Source organism: Ambystoma mexicanum, chromosome 13 (assembly GCF_040938575.1).
Source record: "Ambystoma mexicanum isolate Mex_15411 chromosome 13, UKY_AmexF1_1, whole genome shotgun sequence".
Lineage (NCBI taxonomy): Eukaryota > Metazoa > Chordata > Amphibia > Caudata > Ambystomatidae > Ambystoma > Ambystoma mexicanum.
In genome coordinates, this window is record NC_090938.1 from 562,420,075 (window position 1) to 562,443,575 (window position 23,501).

Sequence of the window (23,501 nt, forward strand, 5' to 3'; positions counted from 1 at the left end):
AGAGGGGATGTTGGGTAAGTATGTCATGGAATGGGGGGAATACCGTGTCTTGCCTGAGGGCATTCCTCCCACAGTCTCCAAGGGTCCCCTTCACAGGTGATGCTCCCTCACTTGTCTGCACCCAGGGTTGGGATCCAAGAGCAATGGCCCTCCCCTGGCCACCTGAGTCAGGGATCCCAGGAATGGCATGGGAGAAACATCTCAGGTTTCTCACAGTTACCCTATCATTTGTTAGGGTCTAGGCCCACTGGCTTTCTGAATATCTGTTTCTGTAAAATTATGTACAAGTAATGCCACGCATAGGCCTTGCCCATTATCCCTTGCAGGTAAAATAAATGGTATTGCAATGTTGTTCTCCACTTGTAGGGTCTTTTTAGCAATGCTAAAGTAGGAGATACTGAGCATTACTCAATGCTCAAAATCCTTGAAGGGCAAATGAATATGTAAGAATTATAATGCATTAACTTGTAAGGGTACTGCTTCAAAACGCTTGTGTGACATATATACAAAGAATAGGAAGCATGAGATGAGGTTACACATCCAACTAGCCTGCTTACTTACAGTCAGTCTGATATTTCAGCTACCAGTGTGGGTGACCCATTTGAAAAGGCATCATGAGTAACACAAATTCTGGAGCTTGAACGTTATTTATATTACAACAAGCATAAAACAAGTGGATGTAGGTACAAATCTGGTAACCTTTCGCAAGGCCAAGGTAGGTAGAGTCAAGCTTGTCCAATAATATCTAAATGTGGCCTGGGGTAGAAGTTCGATTAATAAGGTACTAGTAGGTGAACCAGTGCTTCGCACAATAATTCCTACTTCAGTCCTAGTTTGAAGTTTATTTAATGAACTAAACCAATGCCTCTTTGTAGACAATAGTGCTAGTCTTTCCTGAAGGAGCTAGTGTGAACAAATTGTCTTTGTTTCCAACTCTGGAGCAAGCCACATAAAGCTGACCATAAGAAAAGCATTAATCCGTAAATCGGTTCCAGCTACTTTGAGTTAGAGCGTTGAGATTGCGCAGCAAAGTTATTAGTGCCTGATCTACAGCCGAGGCAGCAGCGACCTCAACATAAGTGCCGTATGTGTAGGGCCTGAAGCGTGTAAGCTTGAGGTGCCGTACATGCACGGCTGAAGCATGTATGTTTTGCACTGTTGAGATGGCATACATTCAGCAACTTCTGTGGGAAATTAAGTTTCTGAAATTATCACGAGAGAATTGTCACGATGTGACGGACAAAGTCATTGCAGACACTACTGAAGAGGCATGCACCGTTTGCTGTCACCGGCATGACTACAAAAGTGAGTGCTGCTAATGTTAGCTAGAATGCTGATAGTTTGGAAAGTTTAGGAACAATGAAAGTAGAACTACGAAAGAACTACGGCACTAAGAGCCATAAGGTAGGGTGTAAGCATTGCAGGCCGCTTAAAAAATATATAAATCCAAAAAGGTATATTTTATACTTATTATATCGTCTACACTATAGAACCTAACCACAAATTCAGGTTTGTAGCATGTTGGGAAATATGCTGAACATTTCGAACAGACACACACACACACATATCCAAGCATTGCAGACCACAAAAATTAGAAACATTTATATATTTTATACTTCTTGCATTGTCTACACCATGGAACCTACCCACATGTCAAATTTCAGATTTGCAGCATGTTGGAAAGTATGCTGAACATTTGGAACAGACACACGCATATATCCACACATTTCCCATATATATATTTGTATATATTTGTATATATATATGTATATATTTTCACTGAAAAAACTTTGTTAAAGGGACGTTATGGTTAAGTTGCATTAATAAAAACCTATGGAATTCAATGAAAAAAATGTTATTAAAGGGATGTTATGGTTACAAGTAAAACCGAAAAACCTCTGAAATTCATCAGTTACGGTAAGCTAAGCAACCATAACTCGCGCCACCACCGTACGCTGCTAAGACTAACACACAGGACATCAAAGATGACATCACAAATGTCATTGATGACATGCCTAGCTCTTGGCAGTTCTTTACCACTGTTGGGAATGTACCAAAGGCTAAAGCTACCAAAGTGAAATGCACTGAGTGCAACTTTGTACTCAGTCACAGACTACCTGGACTGTCTTCCTACTGGACCACCACCATGTGCCGCCACACCAAATCCAACCACTGTCATTTTCTCAGAAAGGTTGTTCCTTTCTTAGCAAGTAGTAGGTTGTCTTCCTCCACCTCATCTTCCTCAACCAATACTGTAACCACGCAGCCTACTTCTGTGGGGCACAAAATACCACCAGCTACCTTGCAAGCAACAAAAAGAGGCTGTTGATGCATATCTTTCGAAGACAACAATCCTCTGTATATACTGCAACACACCACTCTGCAGGCGGGAGCAATTTCGAAGTGCTTCTGAAGCTGTAATCAAGGAGCATGAGAAACACTGCCACCTACCATAGAAGGAACACATGAGCAGCATCTTCCCCTGTCCACCTACCTCTCCATATTAGTGATTGGTGCCTCTTCCCTCATTTCCCTCCCTACCTTACGTTCTAACCTCTCCTGCAAAAAATAATACAGCAAAAAACAGCAAAAGAAAGGTTCCTGTAGGAACCATCTTTCACAGTTCAAAAATAGCACTAAACCAAATCTTATAGACTCCATCTACTTCACATTTCTCAGTAAAGTACATAGACTCAATAAGATTGTCCAACAATTCCATTAGCATTTTGTCATATGACTGCAACCTTCAAATGTATGCACTGTACTCCTATTGCTACCATGATCTGGATTGGTGTTTGTAATTAAATCCAAACACTATCGGGTAAAGATTCACTATTGGGTGAGTCACCTAATGTTGATTGCTTCTGATTGTCAATGTTTAGCCTTGAAAATGACCCTTGAGGGTCGAAACACGTGTCAGCTACACAATTAAAACACTTGTTGCACCCTTAAACCGACCACCTCCAACTCATTACTAGAGAGAATATACTCTCATCCTCACTGCAATATTTGGTGCGAGTGTGAAGGGTTTAAACCCCAATTGCAACTTCCTATCCAAGGACAGTGAGGCACTGTCCTAATTTAACCCTACCACACGCAGCAGGGTACACGCGAGAGTCCCATGTTTCTAGTGCTCCAACAGATCCCATAACAAGAAGGAGGGGTTGGGGTTGTCACAGCCACCAATAATTGGTTGTGAGTGTTCCTTCCCCTTTCACAGGTTTGTTGCCTGAGTGACCACTTTAACCAGGGTCAGTCGGAAAGTCTGTGAAGAATTAGCTGCAGCAGTCACCTCGAACCCTCCTGCGATTAAGCACTGTATAAAACATATTACCAAATTTAAAAGTACACAATTTATCAACCGCGAAAGAATGAAGGGTGCAGCCATTCTGGCCTGGATTCACACCTGTGCCTGGTGCAAGCACTGAACTCGCTGAGCAATCTTGTCAGCTTGTCAGCAAGAGCTCTGCCTATTGGATCTGACTACACTCAGGGGTTTGTGTCCACTCCCACCACTTGCAGTCATTGGTCCATGCCAAGGGTGGACTGGGACCTCAAAGTGGCCTCATATTGCACATTTTTAGGAAACCCAAACCTTTTCCTATGAAAACATTTGGAAATAAAATAGGTTACCACACAAAATAGGCCCACGGTGTAGAGGCCTAATGGGAAATCTCTGGAGTTCCATATAGGCCAGTCCACACCTGGTCCATGCCCATATGTTAAGACATTGAAACTATGAGAATGCCCCGCTGCCTGAGCTGCCCTTGCATGTGATCAGGAAGCGGCAAGGTCCAGAACCTGCGCTGCACAGTTTTCACTGGTCACTAGTGATGCTTTGAGGTGCTAACAACGACCTTAGAAGGGCATCTGCACCGTGGTCTTGTTTCCCTGGAGTCAGTCTTGGTAGGCTGTGCAGCCAGTTGCTCAAACTTAAGATCCTCAGAGGGCGCGGCCGATCAAAGGATGGGTTTATCTTCAACCTTGGGTGTGCCTGCTTTCTTGAGTGCAGTGCCTGAGGTGTGGAGCTCACTGTCAGGTGACCTTAGATGCACTGTGATGCAGCAAGAGTTGTTTAGCTTTCGCCTCATTACAAGTTTGGAAGTAGCCATGGTGCTTTTAGCACCGTGGCTGCCTCCAAACCGGGCTCCATTACCGGGTTCCTTCAATGAGGAATAACCGGGTCATTCCAACATTGGAGGACCCGGTAATTCCTCCTTGAAGGAACAATTCCCCATTCCCATTTGAGCCCTCATAGGGCTCAATGGGAATGGGGAGGGAGGTAATAACGGGCACATTACAAGTGGCCCGTTATTACCTCCCTCTTCCCCTCGTGGGAGAAAAGACGTCTGGTTTTACCAGAAGTCTGGTCCGGGTCCTGCAAAGGGAATCTCATAATCGGCGCTCACATAATGAAGGGTGCCTGTCCCGTACCAGCACCCTTCATTACATGAGCGCCAGGGTCGTAATGAGGCCCCATGTCTCTTAGAACTCTACCATCTCTCTCACCCAACTCCCCTTGGTCTCACAAGGATCAGTCATTAGCCCACTTCTTGTCGCTCTGCGCACCTCCTTCCAGGATAAACTCATATTAACCTTTCGACTTCTCTTATCACCTCCTTGCCAGTGAAATACAGATCCTCTCCAATTTCCCTTCATCAGAGCGGACAGTTCTGAGGGCACCATTCCCCCCCACCCTCAAAGACTGAAGTCTTCTTTCTCCCAGCATCCAATGTCAACCCCATCCTCCCATTCCCTAATGCTCACAGCCATGGGGTCCTCGTTGACAATGTACTTAATCTACATCACCACAGAGACAGAGTGATTGATCACATTGAGAGATGGAGGACACAGAGATGCAGAGACACTGGCATACACAGACACAGCGTGCACAGAGAAGAAGAGTGAACAGAGCGTCAGGGAAAAGTGCTTAGAAAGAGAGTTTGCACACATACAGACCCAGCAGACAGAGAGACAGAGAGGCAAAGTGCACCAAGCATAAACAGGGCAGATACACGGAGAGGAGAAGCAGAGCTCACAGAGAGACAGAGCAGAACGAGATACAAAGCAGATGGCGAGACAGAGAGCAAAGAGATGCAGGGCACACAGAAACATGAAACAGACAGATTACACAGAGAGAGCTGGAGGCAGCCTTTGCTGCAGAGGAGTTGGGTGGCTCCTGACGAGGCCTCAGTGTTCTAAAGGATGGAAAGACAGTGGGGGCTGGTGAACATGTTTTGTCAATGGGCATTAAGTTTTTGTGCATAGCAACAAAGTCTCAAGTAATGTTGAGAGGTTATGGGTTTCTCCTCCAAGACATTTAAAAAGAAATAAAAGGTTGCGTTTTACAGCACAGTATTTTGAGAAAAATAGGGTAAAACTTCTTTTAATTTACAATGAGTTCTGTAGCCCAAGCATGGAAAAATCCAATTGATGCCAGGTCCTCAACAGTACGGGAGCGTGTGCTAACATTTTCATTATGCCTACACCCACAAAATATGTCAGCATTGTAGACTACCGTCTACGTCTTCAGGCAAGGTACTGGTGCAGTAAGACCACTAGGATGGCGTTGGCACAGCCAGCAGTGCTACTGCAACACACATTTTTTAAAGCTGCACCCACAATATATGCCTGCATTGCCATGGAGAAATATTTTCAGAATGTTTCCCACAATATATAACAGCCTTGCCGCTGTAAAATGTTTTCAAGATGCTGTAGCCAGAGTATATGCCAGTGTTCCCATTGTAAAATGCATTCCCAGTGTTGCACTCAAAATATATGCCAACGTGTATTGCGACTGTAACATATTTTCATGATGCTGTGCCAATAACAAATACCCAGGATTGGTCACTACCAAATCTGCAGCATGGCCCTGGATTGGTCACGATTGATTCTGCAGCAAGGCTGAAGTTAGGTCAAACTTACAATGCGTACACTAAATTAGTTCCAGCTATGCTTGTATCATGTATATGCTATGGGAATTGTTTTGTAGCAAAAATGTCTATTTACCCGCACTGAAGTGTAAACAGATGTATGTGTGGTTTATATTTCTATGTTTTTGTTTTGTTACCATCAATTGTTTCACAAACTTTGTTGTTATATTTTGAATACACAACTGTAAAAAAATAAATGCTACAAATGCTATATAAAAATAAACAGCAGTATATGATAAAATCGTCTGTGATAAATGCATGAAAGCAGTCTACATATGTATAAGCGCAAGGTTACATTAATACCAGTGACACACTTGCACTAACCCTACATGAGGTTCTTTGAAGGGTTGATTTAAGGCTGACTTATCCCAGCCAATTTTCAGAAAAACTGGTACATACAAGATTAAAAGTATGTTAAGTTGCTAAGTGTAAAGACAGCCAATGGGGGGGGAGAGGAATTAGGGAGAGGTAGTGAATAGGGAAGGGGAGGTCAGGGAAACTGGAAAGAGGTAAAGGGGAAACGTAGTTGGATAGGTATGGGGGAAGTGAGGGAAAAAAACTCATGTAACCAGAAACACCGGCTCCTAACCTAGCCCTGACCTGACTTGCCTCCGAAAACCAGAGTGACTCTATACCAAATTCCTACAATCCCTACTCCTTAGATTTGACAAGGCAACATAGACATGACGCATGAACACAAGAGGATACATGAAGGACATGAATGTGAACACAAGTTAGCCGTATGGACATGCACAAGGGATGCTTTCCCACATGAAGTACAAACGCATGGCCCGTTAGGCAAAGCAAACTTGGATCAACACTACAAATGGCCAAAATAAAGGGTGTAGCCTACTCGGCCCAGAATTGAAGAGTATACCATATGTCTTTACGAGAACACACCCTTCTGTAGACTGTGCGGGATACCCGCTCCCTGGAGCAGAACTCTGCTCCACTTATCAAAAGCGAGTTACTGCTAGCGGAATTATCAAGTTCAAAGCAAAAGCCACTAGCGTGATTATCCCATTTCAAGCAAACGCTGATGTAATTATTCAGTTCCAAACACACTGTTGCTAGCGTAACTGTAACTTCAAAACCCGCCAACCACCAGAGTTTTGCGATAGCATGTGAGAGCCACCGGTGCTGTCCTCCAAAGTCACACGTGCGTGTACCCCAATGAGCGCCATGCATGCATTCTACTTATCTGAGGGTCCGGGAGCCCCACAGGACTGCCCAGACCAGAAGTAGAACAGCGAAAATCTCAGGAAACACGTCATGTCACCACCGCGACCCGGGCTGCATACACCTCATAGTCCAGTCTTCCGGCGTCTCAGTTTTATCCTTTTTTTAATATTCAGGGTGTTTCAGCCCCCAAAGTCCCCCAAACCAAAACACATACATACACACAACACACACGCACCCACAAACCTCCATCTCCCAGACCCAGCCACCTCCCCCCACCTCCCAATCCCCAACCCCCCAGATCCTCAAAACCAAAACACATACATACACACAACACACACACCAACACAGACACACCCACACACTTACCCATTCTCCTGGTCCTGCGCTTCCGAATCCCGACCTGCCTGTAAGCCCCTGCACTCACTCGTATGCGGCAGTGGCGTGACAGTTCGATTTAGAAAGACTGCTCGGTGCAGTCACAGAGCTGTCTTTCTAAAAAGATCTTTTTAAAAATATCTTTTCATTTAGGACCCCAGCTCCAGGCAGGCCAACAGAATGCAATGATCCATGGTATCGAAAGCTACAGAGAGGTCGAGAAGGGTCAACACTCCAACGTCTCTGTGGTCCCGGAGAAGCGCAAGGTCATCCAGGAGTGCAATCATGACATATTCTGTGCCCATCAGGGGCCAAAAACCTGACTGAATTGGATGCAGGCAAATACTGGCTGCCAAGAACCGGGAAAGAAAAGGCATAATCACAGCCTCTATCAGGTTCATCAAAACCGGCAGCATGGATATAGGTAGAGAATTATCAACCAAACTGGGGTTAAGATGAGGTTTTTTAAAAGAGGAGAAACCAAAGCATGTTTCAGGGGAGCAGGAATCTCCCTATAAGACAAAGAATGCTGTAAGGCTGATGTAAACATAAAGATGACCTTTGAAGGCCATATAGCCACCCCACATCCGGTGTCTCCAGACTCCCCTTTGAGGACAATGTCCCTGCAATCAACATATGTATGTGCCCTTTGACTATGTTGCGGGCCTGTTACTCTCCCCTCATCCACACCCATCACCCCTCCAGTATCAATGGAAGTTCACACCTGTGACTGTGCGCTGTACCAAGAAGACCATGAAAGATCTGTGTGCTTTAATATGTTTACTGGAATACTGTGCTCGCCTCAAACACATATAGCCCCCTCCAGGCAGTTTGCACCTGTGACTGTGCACTGGCAAGGGGGCTGAGTTAATGGGAACTAACAAGGTGCTGAATACCATGGACATCTCAAAGGGTTCTTTTGCATGGAGACCATTGGCCACATGGCCACCCCAGTACTGGTGTCTCCAGACTCCCCTATGAAGACCCCGTTCCTGCAATCAACACATATATGTGTCCTTTGACTATGTTCTGGGCCTATTATGCTCCCCTCATCCACATCCATTCCCCACTCCGGTATCAATCGCAGTTTTCACCTGTGACTGTGCGATTGCAAGGGGGCTGGGCGAGTGGGAACGCACAAGGTGCCGAATATCATGTATACCTCCAAGGATTCTGTCACATGGGGACCATTGGCCACATAGCCACCCCAGAACCCGGTGTCTCCAGACCCCCCCCCCTTTGAATAGCCCGTCCCTGCAATCAACATATATATGTGTCCTTTGACTATGTTGCAGGCCTATTACGCTCCCCTCATCCACATCCATCACTTCTCCAGTATCAATGGCAGTTCACACCTTTGACCGTGCTTTCGCAAGAGGCTGGGTGGATTGGAATGACCATGTCAAACAATGACATAGAGGCTGTGTGGGTGGGAATGAACACGTCAAACATTCACATACATACCCACTTTTCTAAGCATTTATAAACACCTTGAAAGTTAGCAAGAAAACCCCTCTGCAATCTACAATGGATATTGTCATCTACCTACTTGTTACCTTGGTTGCTGAATCGGCTCATCTATTTTTCCAAGTAACGATTAGTCAACTATTGGTTTTTCGTGTGTTATCAACCTTTGTATGTATTTTCATCTCTGGAATTACCACATCACATGACAGTGTATTGTTTGAAAATATAATGTTTGTACTCCATGTTTTAAATGCATGTTTTCTTTAGGTGGCTCAAACATTGTTCAATGTACCAGTAATACGTTTCTTCTTGTGGTAGACCAATGATTTTTCACTAAGTCGGGATGCAGAGTCGGGATGCAGATGTCCACTGGCTGGAATTTGAACTGCATGTCACCAGTGAACGATGGAACGTAACCATAGTTCATTTCTACAGCACATAATGCCCTGGAGAAGAGACAGACAGCACTGAAGATGTTTCAGAATTACTTGCAGACCCCCTCACATAATCCACACTCTAATAAATGTCAATTAAAGAAAGAAACCATGTTCCCTGTTTCTCCAATACATGCTGAAAATCCAGAAATACCAGACTGAAATAACTCAAGCATCTTCGGAATAGATCGAAGAATGTGTTCATGATCTGGACTTCACTTTCCTAGTTTGGAGGAGTTGTCCGCCACCATCAAATCAGAAACCACTGTACTGCAGGACGATTGGATAAATAGGGAGCCAAAATACCTTGTATTCAACTGTTGCCTGCTAGAGATGATCAAAATTATCAAATTCGATAATACATTTTGTAGGAGGATTTGCGGGGAGCCATTGGAGAAGTTTACTTGTGTAGTCAAAGGCACCAACCTGAAGATCAAGGGTAGGTGTGTCCACCAACATAACAACATAATTTTCATGGTCTGTTCAACCTATCCTTTGTAAAGTGTCCGTTGGAAATGTACTTTGTTCATCTGCTTTGTTGTTTAGTGGATCAATGATAAGTAAAATGTAAAGTTTCTGTAAATGTGTGGGACTTCCGTTTCTTGCTGCATTCTACAAATATCACAGCGATTTCTTGTTCCCTGCTATTAGCCAGGCCTGAAATCTCAAATAGATATCAATGAACAATTCTCTTGCAGGCAAAAGGCTCAGGCTTGCTGGTGATGGACAGTGCGACAGTCCTGTTTTTTTCTGAAAAATAATGCACTTACCACTTCTAAGACACGGAAAGCAAGAAAAAAGTGAGTTCAGTCGTCATGCAAGTGTCTGAATGTACATCTTCTGTTGCCATGGAGAAATATGGTTTCACTAAATCCATTGAACTTTTGCAATCAAGGGGAAAGCAGATGGACCTGATATCCACTAACAGGCATGGTGGAATAGCAAAGGCCATGGTAAAGGCTGCTGGTAAAAAAAAAGGGGTACAGAAAACAATTGAAATTGGCCACAGTCTATCAGAAACCATTGTTGGTGGAGCTCAAAAACTTGTGAGGGCTCTGTCGATATTCTTCTTGAAAAGTGGTGTTCAATGCTTCACCATTGTTCAAACATGCACTCTTGGGAAGAAAACAAACGTTGACACAAATTTGTACATGGAGCTTTGAATAAGGAGCAGGAGCATAAGAACAAGTGGTTGGTACCAGGCTCCCATTCTCACACAGCACTCAAGAAGATTGTGTGTGACAATACACTTTCAGGAGACATGAAGGGACTCACAGAATCCTGCCACACTGGAGATTTGGAGGTGTTCCATAACATGTGCCAAAAGTACAGGTCTAATATGTTGCATTTCGGCATGGACGGTATTGAGGCCAGCACAAGACTGGCTGTACTTACACACAACAAGAACGTTGGTACAGAACAAGCCGAAACTGCAGGAACTTATGGGATGCTTTGTTACAACATGGCATTTACAAAAAGAAGCAAACAGTGGCTAGCATAGCCAATGTTCCAGCAAATGGACTTTGAATTTTTAAAGATTTGAAATTGACTATGCCGTGTAAGGAACTCACAGTGGCAACAGTAAAAACAGACACAAGTGATCACAGTTCAAGGGTGTTTATTACACTGTAAATGTAGGGTGGAAAAACACCTAATATAAACCTAAATCTAAGATGGGAGCAAGCTTTCACAATCAAATGAAAAATAAGGCAGTCCTTGGGGTGTCATGTCAAAATAAAAGGGCCTATAATGAAGAAAAACCTATTGCCAATTCCTTACAACTAATTACAGAAAGAGCGTCGGAAAAGGTTTGAATAAAGAAAGAAGTGTTCCAAATAATAAGTCAGGATGTGATTGCCTGGGGTCTCCCTTTCCCAGGTTTTCAGCACGGGACAAGGTGGGACATTGGAGCACAGGACATGCTGGAGCTTTCCCAGCACGAGCCGACAGTTCCGTTCCAGCTATCAGGTACTTCAATGGTTAAGTCTCTTTTCACAAAAGTCTCTTGCTTTCGAGGGCCTGATCTTTTCAACAAACATAAAGTTCTGTTCCACGTATGGCTTTGGGTGACCGCTATACCCCTGGCTTGCCCTTGACCGGGCTTGGACCCACTTGACAAGGGAGACCATTCACTTCCCCTGGTCTTCCAATATTTCTTACCTTCACAAGTCTTATTGTCTTTTTAAACAGTTATTCATGCTTCACCCCCGATTATCAGCTTCCCTCTGCCGGGTTAACTCTCACCAACTTTACAGACAGTTCACTATGGAACTTTAGACTTCGCCCCATCTCGTTAGCATCCCACTGCCAGGTTCACACTTGCTAACTTTTACCAAACAGTTCAATATGGGACTTTAGACTTCGCCCTGTCTCATTAGCATCCCACCGCCAGGTTCACTCTTGCCAACTTCTCCAACACTCTGTTCAAGCACTCAATTCACCAAGCAGGATACATTTCCCTTTCTTTCACAATCATCTGTTGGTAATAGACTTTCGTCGGTACAGAGGATTTTACAAGACCCCTATATGACCACGTTGACCTCTCTTCGCCTCTTCCCAAGGCCTTCTAGCTATGGTAGTTTCTACTATCGGGTAATCGCCCAGAGTTTCCTGCCTGAGCACCCACGTGGTGCCGGACTCCTCTGTTGCAGGTTTTCCCCCTCTTTCATCAATAGTATTCTTTTAGCTTTTCAAGGTTCAATTTAGCCATTGGCTATTTATCGTTCAACACAGTTCGGTTTCTTATTGGCTTTTCCCTTTACTTACCGTATGTGATGAACCACTTGGCTTTCTTCTACTTTGAGTCAAGGTTGGTACCACAGAGACCTGCGTCTCTCCCCGGGTTGGTTATCAGCGGAGGAGGGTCTCATGTACCGTAAACATCTGCTGCAACACAAGCTGGCTATTGTTTGTGGTCTTATAATTCCTTCTGCAGAGGTTTCACAGGCCTTGGTCAGAAAGGGCAAGGTCGCTTCTCTCCTTATCACCCTCTCGGTCTGTGCCGTCTTTCTGCTCCTCTCGAACTGCCATGCTGAGTTAGCACTCAAGTCGTGCGGTCTGCCTTGCTCGTCTTGTGCTCCACCTTTGATCCCTTTGGGGAGGGAAGAGGGCAGTCAGGTGTGTGTGATTCTGGTCAGTTGCCTGACTTTGCCCGACCCTTGTATTGGGACATGTCAGGGAAACGGCTGTTGTGTTAGTCTGTTGTCTTCTGTGTGGTGCGAAAGTGTTCGTGTCGGAAAGGGGCAGACAGTGTTTTGGAATATCCTACGTGGTAGGATGGGGAAAAAGTGTTGAAAGAAGGGGAATACCGTGTCTCGCCCATCGGTGTCCCACACCCACTCCCCAAGGACCCACCATCCATCTGATCCTCCCTCACTGGTCCACCCGAAGGAACTGGATCCAATGGTGATGGCCGTGTCCTGGCCACCTGGATGACAGATCCCCAGGGACTAGCTATGGGGACACCTTCAGGCTTCTCACAGCTGGCCATGCATACACATGGAATGGCTCCAGATTGTGTTCCCAGGGCCCTGTCTATGCCACAGAACATTGCAAAAGTGGTTTGTCCTGCAAAACGTGAACTTGTTGAAAGGTTGACTTCAAGATTTAAATGATGTGTTGCGGTCTTTATAATTGTATCCAAAGTGAGTTCCATTCATTTGTTTAATGTTTGGAAACTGTATTGATCACACAAAAAATTTAATTGTATAATACTTAAAAGGATATTGTTGAAGAATGTCTTTTTAGTTAATTATTGTTTGTGATTTAATCTTAGTAGGTATGTATTGACAGTTCTGTTTTACTTGTCCTTTTTTATTTTTTCTCATCACTATCATTACAACAATAAATGACAAAAAGTGATTATTTAAAGTATGTGCCTTTATTGAAAAATCATCGAAAAGTATTTTATGATTAAAATTCTATATACGTGTGTTTTAAAATGTTGAAAAGATTTGTAAAAGGTCATGGTAAAATGTTCATTACGAGAAATAGAACATCGATAGAAAGTAGTGCATTGGAAAATTTAATCTTTACAGTAAAACAGATGTCAGATGTAATATTAACGGGGTAATTCATAGATTTCAGCGCAGAGGCAGCGCACACGAGCAGCGCAGAGAGGGAGCGTGCACCAGCGTGCGCCAGTGTACGCCAGCCGCGTGCGCTAAACAACATTCTGGCACACCGCGTATTCATGGAATATCAAAGCCAATTTTAGCGCTGGCGCAGAGAACATCCCGCAGCGCCAGTTACGCCCCAAAGAATGCCCCTTGCGCAGAGATAAGGCATTGAAATCCCCAATGCAGCGCAAATGGCCGCGCTAACCCTGCACCAGTTCACAGGGCCGGTACTGTGTATTTCGGGGGTGCGCGGGAAGTTTTACACGTGATAGGCCTTGGGCGAGCGGGGTACGTGTGTTTCGGGGGTGCGCAGGAAGTTTAACACGCGATAGGCCTTGTGCGAGCGGGGTATGTGTATTTTGGGGGTGCGCGGGAAGTTCAACCCGCGATAGGCCTTGGGTGAGCGGGGTACGTGTATCCTGGGGGTGCGCGGGAAGTTTTAACACCTGATAGGCCTTGTGCGAGAGGGGTACGTGTATTTTGGGGGTGCGTGGGAAGTTCAACACGCGATAGGCCTTGGGTGAGCGGGGTACATGTATCCTGGGTGTGTGTGGGAAGTTTTACACGCGATAGGCCTTGGGTGAGCGGGGTACGTGTATCCTGGGGGTGCGTGGGAAGTTTTACATGCGGTAGGCCTTGTGCGAGCGGGGTACGTGTATTTTGGGGGTGTGCGGGAAGTTCAACATGCAATAGGCCTTGGGTGAGCGGGGTACGTGTATCCTGGGGGTGCGCAGGAAGTTTCACACGTGATAGGTCTAGTGCGAGCAGGGTACGTGTCTTTTGGTGGTGCGTGGGAAGTTCAACACACAATAGGCCTTGGGTGAGTGGGGTACGTGTATCCTGGGGGTGCGCAGGAAGTTTCACACTCGATAGGCCTTGTGCGAGCAGGGTATGTGTATTCTGAGGGGTGCGCAGGGAGTGTCACACGCAATTTCGCTGGGCGAGCGGGGTGCGTGTATTCCTGGGGACAGCGGGGAGTACCACACACAAATTGGCAGTGTGGGTCCTCCCAGGTGTGCCCTCTCCCCCCTCCCCAGGCCCTTCAGGCAGCCCACAAACCAGGGGACTACCCTGCACCCCTGGGCATGCCCTGCAGGCAGGCCATGCCACAGGGGACTACCCTGCACCCCTGGCCATGCCCCGCAGGCATGCCATACACCCTGGCCATGCCCCCCAGCCAGCCCACATGTCACCATGCACTAGTGAGCACCGACACATGTCCCCCCACCCACTCACCCGCCCAGCAGTGACAGGCACCTGCCAGCAGGCCCCGATTCATGTCCCCCTGAACCCCCATCCGACCCAGCAGTGACAGGCACCTGCCAGCAGGCCCCGACTCATGTCCCCCCACCCACTCACCCACCCAGCAGTGACAGGCAGCTGCCAGCAGGCCCCGACTCATGTCCCCCTGTACCGTCACCCACCCAGCAGTGACAGGCACCTGCCAGCAGGCCCCGACTCATGGCCCCCCACCCACTCACCCACCCAGCAGTGACAGGCACCTGCCAGCAGGCCCCGACTCTTGTCCCCCACAACACGTCATCACGATCCACAATCATGGGCCTTATGGCCACCCAAATCACACCCCAAGCCACCCCAGTACAAACACACACCCAAGTATTTATGAGGGAATATACTGACCTCACAGGCTGTGCTCTACCATCCAATCATATATGTGCATTTAACCACTCAAATAATAGATGGTGTCTTGGTAGTTCAAACAAATATTGAGGAAAAAACCCTGGAGTCAGAGTAAGTATTTAAACCTCTGTATTATTATTCATACAGATTGGCAATGTCAAAATCAACAAACATGTTTTATGGATGTGAATAGCACATACATCACGCCGACACGTGTTTCAACCCTACAAAAGGTCGTCCTCAGGGCGCATAACAAGATACTATTGTAACAAATTGTAGTACAATTGTTGCTCAAGACCTAAGTTTTTAGAGCATTTCAAGAAATGTTTCCCCTATAATGAGAGTGGGGAGACAAAAACGGGCCAGAGGGGGGAGTGCAGAAAGAAAAACACAGAGAAAAGGAAACAGAAAAACATTGTTAGATATAGCTCATTTTTTGTGTTATTATTGCACACAGGTTGCCTAAACTGGCACTGTTAATTAGTACAAAACATGATTAGTGACCCATTTTGTAATTATTGTGATTCCACAAATTCTGTTACATTATATCAGTTTTTCCCTCGGAGTTCAGCAGAAATTGGTTCACGTAAAATGGTAACTTAATATCTAATTCCTTATGAGTGCGGTTTTAACCTCTAATTAGCCCAAAAATATTGCACCATTTTGTTAATACAAAAAATACAAATGAGTGACTCATTGGTGACAGGTATATTTTCCCAGATGCCATTCTAATAAATCATTTTTAGAAGAGACAAAAAGATTTAGAATTACCTATGAGTACGATTGGTTTCAATATGGTAGTTCTTGAAATTGCCAGTTATTATTTATCTGTTTGTTTGGCCACTAAAAAGTATATAGAGAAGCGCAAAAGAACACATTTAGTGCATAGTTTATAGCATAATAGCATTGGTATTGCTATGATTTATAAATTGAAAGTGGTATAAGTATTGCCTTGTACCTGTATGATATTTTTAGCTGTAGAAACATGAGCAACCGCTTTATGGAAGCAGTAATTCCAGGTAGGTTTCCCTCTAATGGTAATTTGGCCGTAATCTGCAAGGTTGAAGTTTAAGACAGACAGGTTCCTGATCAGTCTCTAGTTATGTGTATCAAAAAGCAATCCACCCAGTCATGTTAGACGCCTTAGAATGATGTCCTCATGTACTATTTAAAGCGCACTCAGCGGCTTGCATCTGAAAAAGACTCGCGCACAATGGCGAACGCCGTCAGTCAATGCGGCTGCATCGGTAGTGACATCGGTAGCTAAGCAACATGAAGAGGGGTCCGGTCAGGTGACTTGACATGTGATCCCTGTTGCTAAGCAACCGAAGAGTTTCCCGGAAGAGCTCGGCTCGGCAAAAAAAGTGTTTTGGTGTATGTAGTAGCAGCGTAATTATACTGTTATGACAGAAACTCTATTTAGACCCAGATTATTGTGTGCACATCGTCATTTTGGCACATCTGAAGTAGTACCTCGGTAATGACTTTGATATATATATAATCATGTGATCGCCTCGAAATGTGAAAAGAGTTGCACGGGTAACTAAATCAATGAGTGACAAGGCACATAGATCTAATCATATGTGACTATTATATACCAATTATGTATATTAGTAGATTAGTAGCATGTTATATATTATGCATATATTGTCCATGGGTCACATAGTGATCAACAGTACTATTCCAACTGTGAGTACCAAAAATTGCTGACTCCGTGTAACTAACAAATAGTTCCCCATTTTTTGCCCTATCATGGTGTTACGGGCACTGCATTTCTCCAAATTTATAGCTGAATATCAGAAAATATATATATATGTCGCATTGGCTACTGAAGGTTATAAATCAACAGTGTCTCATATAATAGATTATTTTCTTATATGTTCCAACATTTAGGGATTTCGTGTTTGGTATTTATAAAAAAGACTTTAAGTTTGTGCTCCTGGTTAAAGCCAAGAGAGAGACAACGTAGTTTGCAGATTATTCTGGCTTCTTGTTGACGTAGCATCAGTTCTCTGTCACCACCTCTCGGATGTGGTTGAATCTGTTTGAGTCCAATGAATTTAATGTCTTTGGCGTTGTCTAACTGGTGATATTGTTGCCAGTGGGACGCTAACGGTAATCTAATGTCTTGGCTGTTGAGATTGTTCAAATGTTCACAAATCTGGAAACTTACCTCCCGGACTACCAATGTACATTTTCTTACACACACACTGAATGCCATAAATAACAAATTTAGAGCGACAATTGATAAAGTCTTGAATTGTAACTTTAAGTCCTCCATGGCAGGTAAACACTTTCGTTGGTGACAAAGCATATTTGCAGAAGTTACATGAGACACATTTGTAGAAGCCTGAGGGTTTGGTGCTAGCAGTAAGCCAATTGTCCTGTCTAATTGGCTCAGGTTTAAGAAAAGAGGGACTCAAAAGGTTCTTCAAAGTAGTAGCTTTTGTATATATAATATTTGGATGTTCCGCAATATATGTTGACAGATCTGGGTCTAATAATAGTATATGACAATGTTTTTGTAATATATAGTACAAGAATGTGCTGTTTTGCGAATATTTGGTAATAAAACTCACGTTCGCAGGGTGAGTATTCCGATCCAACTTGACCTTGTCTTCCAATAATTTAGTCCTGTCAACTGATTTCAAAGATTCAGTGGTTTGCCTAATAAGTTTGTTTGGGTACCCTCTTTCCAGAAATCTATTGCCAATTGACTTACATTCTGTTTGATATGTGACTTCTTGACTGCAGTTTCTTTTAGATCTGAGGAATTCCCCTCTTGGTATATTTTGTATGACACTTCGTCTATGGCTACTGTTAGCATGAAGAATAGAGTTAACTGCAGTAACCTTTCTATGTGTACAGGTCTGGATGGTGTTCTGCACAATGTTAATTTTTAAATCCAGAAACACAATTTCATCTGCATCCATATGTGCTGTAAAATGAATGCCAAAGGTATTATCATTAAGGTAGAGGATAAATGTCTCGAAATCTTCCCTACTTCCTTCCCAGATGGCTAGAACATCATCAATATACCTTTTCCAGGTGATGATGTGATGTTTGAAAGGGTTATTATTGAAGATGTATTTGTCTTTGAAGTACGCCATGAACAGGTTAGCAAGGGACGGGGCATACTTTGCCCCCATGGCTATACCCTTGGTTTGGGAATAATAATCCCTGTTGAAAGTGAACTGATTATGCGTTAGAGTAAAGTCCAAAAAGTTTTTGAGCAATTGCACATGGGTGTGGTGAGAAGCTGAAAAAGTTCTGAAACTGAAGTCCAATGTTTCCAAAGCCAGCTTATGAGGAATAGATGTATGTAATGCTGTGACATCAAGTGTAGCCAAAAAGTAGGTTGGTTTCCTTATCACCTTTGATAAGGTCTGTAGAGTATGGGTAGTATCTTTTAAGTACGCAGGGATCACGGTACTAGATTCTTTATACTGCTATCAATATAGTCAGCCAGTGCTTCCGTGGCCCCTCCTTGTCCACTCATAATAGGTCTTACAGTTGGTAATTCAAGATATGGTTTATGCACCTTCGGCAGAAAGTAGATTGTTGGCATTAGTGGTTTAGATATCATTAGGAAGGCCTTTTCATCATCGGATAGTAGCCAAGTATTACATCCACCCCACATTGCAATGCCCATCACATGATACATCCCAAATGGCAAGTATCCACATCAATACATGCCTGTCACACACACACAATGGGTGCAAGTGAATGAGAAAACACACATCGTGACATGCATGAAACCAAAGAGAGAATACCACACATTGAAGTATGAAATAAAAATGTATTAAACTCAAAAGCAAGGGAATGAAATTAAATCACACAATAATGGAAATAAAAAATAAGAAGCTGCATGTCCAAAATAATTTAAAAAAAATGTGTGAAAGCACAATTCAAATCAATCCAAAAGCAGATGGGTCCAAAGTGTCTGTCCGTCAAACGAAATCCAAAGTGAAAAATAAGACAAATCCATTGATCCATGGTAAAACAAAAATCAAATGAAGTGAAATCCTGTGTTGAACTATACACAAAGTACAAATCCAGGGTCCATGAGCCCAACCATTGAAAGGAAACCTACAAAAACCCTACCTAATGAACAACTATATACAAAAAGGTGGGGCATTGTCCAAGCGCCCCAAATTAAATAAAAACAGAAAGGAAACCTAACACTAATTAACTATATACAATGGCGGCGGGCAAGTCCTACGGCTCACTTGTTGATATCCCGGGCTAGGGCATCATCGAACTCCCGTTCCACGTCCTGGAGGCAGGCCTGCTCCATGGCCCCGAGGTTTCGCAGGGATATAGCCATGTCCACCTCCAACTCCCTGCGAATTGCCTCGAGGCACTCAGCCCACCTCAGCGCCCTGCGCATGGAGTTCTCGGCCCTGACCATAGTGAGCGGTGCCTCTTCCGCCCGCCGCCGCTCCGCATCTATTTGCTAGCCCAACTGGTGCCACACGGAAGACACACCCAATCCAGGGTCCTCCTGCCCTCCGGCTGATGCCTGCCCCTCTGATGTTGATGGCCCTGAGCCATCATCGCTCCCACCTTGAGCCTGCTGCTGCCGTGCCTGTGCCCTGGCTCTTGATGCCTGCACGTCCTCCTCCTGCTGGGGTGCAGTTGTTGGGGTGCCCAACCCTGCTGGACCTCCGACTCCCGACTGTGGCAGGGATGTGTCCTGCACCAGCCTGGCCGCTGGGTCAGAGGCAGCTCCACAGGGTACCCAGGTGATACATGGGCCGGAAGATGGCACGGAGGACGACTGGCGCATAGGCGGGTTCAGGTGAGGAGGGGGTCGGTAGAAGGTCCAGCACACAGAGGAATCCTGCACTGGTGACCCGTCCTAGTAGGTCGACGCAGTCAAAGAGGCATCCGAGATGACATGCAGAGTCTTCACGAAAACACTGCAGGTCATCTCGCATGCCCCTTTGATGCAACGCCATCCCAGCCAGGACAGGCTCAACACAGTCCCAGATTGCCACGTCCACAGGGAGAGGAAAGCCAGTTGTTGTGCGCTCATCCCCTCCCTGAGAACGGGTCTGGACGTAGGCATCCCTTCTGGTGCGGGATGATGCAGTCACAGGATCGGGGACACGAGCCCTTCGCTCATCCGTCTCCAACTCCCTCATGGTCAGCCGCTTCTCGAAGCAACGAGCTGGGGGTAGATCTCTCTCCGCAGCAGGGGCCTCCCTCTGGAACAGCCTTCCTGCCTCCCTGAAATTTGAGGAGAACCATCTCCGGTTCCGGAAGCACCTCAAAACCTTCCTCTTCGCTTCTGCCTTCTCTCTCCCTCTCCCCTGCTAAACCTGCTAAACTCCCCACTGAAGTTTGCACTAAACCTGCATCTGGGCCACTCTGTGACCTCGGTCCAGGGCCCAGCCACTCTCCACTTGCACTGCCTCCCTGGCTCCCCCTGCACTGTGGGACTGTCACTGCATCCCTACAGCCCCCTTCCCAGCACTTGCTCTGCACTTACCTCGCACTTGCCACCAGCTGGCCCTTTTATTATTATTTATTATTTTATTACGCTACTTACCTTGTACTGCACTTTCCCCCCCACCTCCTCCCCCTGCACTTTCTCCTTTTCCCCTTACCTCTGCACTTGCGCGATCTGAATGACACCTGGCCTAGTAGGATCGCTTGTCTGTCTTCCCCTTGTTTCCCCCCCTCCCTGCCTCGTCGCGCCTTGAAACACTTGTGTATAGGCGCGTTACAAATACCATATCATATCATATCATATCATATCATATCATATCATGATTACACACAGGCACCTCCGTGGCGGCCTGTGCTGCCTAATGTCCCTGTCCTTGGACTGCACCATTAGCACCAGTGGAATCCCCCCCTCCAGACCCCGTGTGTGTCCCTTCCATGGCCTCTTCCTCAACCAAACCCCCCACCAACCTGCATCACTCCATGCCATCTTCCTCCACCGGACCCTGTGGGGTCTCAGCTGCCCCTTCTGCTGCCGAGGAGTCCACCTGTGACCTCCGCCTCTTGGACCTACCCTCGGCAGCTGCGGCCATGGACGTAGCACCAAACTCCTCACTCCCCGACGAGATGACAACATGGGAGGGGAGCCGGGCCTTGCGTCTCCGGCTGGCGGTGCGATCCCTGCCGCTTTGCTCCACAGCACCCTCTCCGCCCTCTTCATCAGTTAACGCTGCAGACAGGGAGAGATAGAACACAGGCATCAGGGCACTCTAAAATGGTCTGATACACACATGACAGTTGTACATGAGTGGCAGTGTCAAACTTCAGACATGGCATCACACTCCCCAACACACATGTCATTTCAACTCACACACATGAGCAAATCAACAGGAATGTTGCACCAGGCAGCACCATCCATACACAAACAACAGCATGCGCAGCCGAAGGTGAGCCTGACATCACATGCAACACGGGGAGTGCAGAACACATGCACACATGCCACCAGACATTCATGCATCTGTACATCTCCACCACGTGTCGCAGTGATAACATCGCCATCCATGTCACATCTGGCAATCAGCCTCCTACATGTCAGTGTCACATGTATCCATGGTGTATCACAGTTGCACACTTGTCAAATACACAGACATGCACATGTACATAGTGCAGATACATGCAGGTGGAACCAGCATCCATGTGTGAAACCACAACCATGCCACAGTACATACACAGAAATTAAAAAATGTGTGCACCCACAAATGCATTTGGCCAGCATGCTTACCAACACATACACCATCGATGTGTCTCACACATGAGAGGACTCACATGCGGCAGGCTCATGTCCCTGTACATACACATCCATACATGGTCCTACAAAGACATATGTGCAACCTGCACACTCCTGCCACACCTCAACATGCACAGCGTCCAATCAGTATGCATGTACACTTACCGCTCGACTCCGGATGGGTCTGCCTCTCAAGGACCTGGAGGTGGAGCGCTGGGCGTATACGTTCCAGGATCCTCATCTGGTTGTTGGTTAGGCGGACCCAGCACCCCTCAGCATCCGCTGAGGTGCCGGGCCTTGTTGAGGGTCCTGGACCTGAAGTCCTCCCAGCACTTCCGGACGTGTTGAATGTTGCAGACTGCCACCGCCTCCACGTTGATGGCAGTCACAATGTCCATCCAGATCCTCTTCCGCCCTACACTGTCGGCGCGCAAATTTCCAAAGAGGGCATCATACTGCCCCAGGACTTGCTCCACCAGGATACCAACTTCATTGGCACTGAAGCTGGTAGCCCTCTGCCTCTCTGGCTGGGGGTTGCCAGTGGTGCCGGATGGTGCTGTGTCTGACATGGCAACCCCAGAGGCAGGTGTGGGTGGGCAACTGGGTCCTGGGGCTGGGCTGTGGAGCGATGGAATACCAGTCGGGAGTCTTCAGTCCCAGCATGGGTGATCACAGCAACTGCACCCCTGCAGATGGCTGACGTGCAGGCACCAAACAGCAGGGCACGTGGGCAGCAGGCAGCAGCAGATGGCAGGTGGGAGTGTGTTCGGGGCTCTGGGGGGCAGGAAATGGCCTTCTGGACAGGAGCGTGGTCTTCCGTGTGTTGTTGCGTGGCCAGCTTGATACGGAGTGATTTGGCATGTGAAAAAACTGCACGTCTGCGTGTAATTCGAGGAAATGCCCGTAGCGCGTAAGCGCATCTGTGACGTGACGCGCAAGGGCCTTTCCCTCAACACGGGTGCATGTTGATTGTACACGTGCAATAACTGCACGTCTGGGTGTCACTCCGTGTAATTGGAGGAAAGGCCCTTAGCGCGTACGTGCGTAACTGACGTTGCACGTGTGGGCTGGGTTAAAAGGTACGCGTAGGATGCCATTTTCTTGTACGTGCTTTTTGTGGAGAGCGAGCAGGTGATTCTTGTACTTCTTGTCGGTTCACATGCGATTACTTCACAACGGTTCCAGTTCGTACTCCCTGTATACTCAGACAGCGTTTAATTCTTCTTTTGGCGGGGGTGTTGCCAACGCGCACACCCGCGTCTTCTTCATGTTCTTTCTCCAGGCAGACGGTGAGTCGCAAATGTATTTTTCAACTGTGGTTGCCCTCGTGTGTCACGAACCCATTCAGAGGTCATTGTACGCTGCGTGTACCACACGTACGCTTATTTTTGTGTTTCTGGGTGCCACAGCGTAGTGCGGGTTCTTTATTCCACGCACGTGGTCTACCAGGGGTCACGTGCACGTAAAATGTTTGTTTTTGGGGTGCCTGTGCGTTGCATGACCCGTCATCTTCCCCCAGGTGTCACAGACAGCCTTGCTAGAGCACTAGGGTACGTATTCCATCTAGTACCCTACCCCTTTCACCCCAATTGCCCAGGACAATTGTTTACTG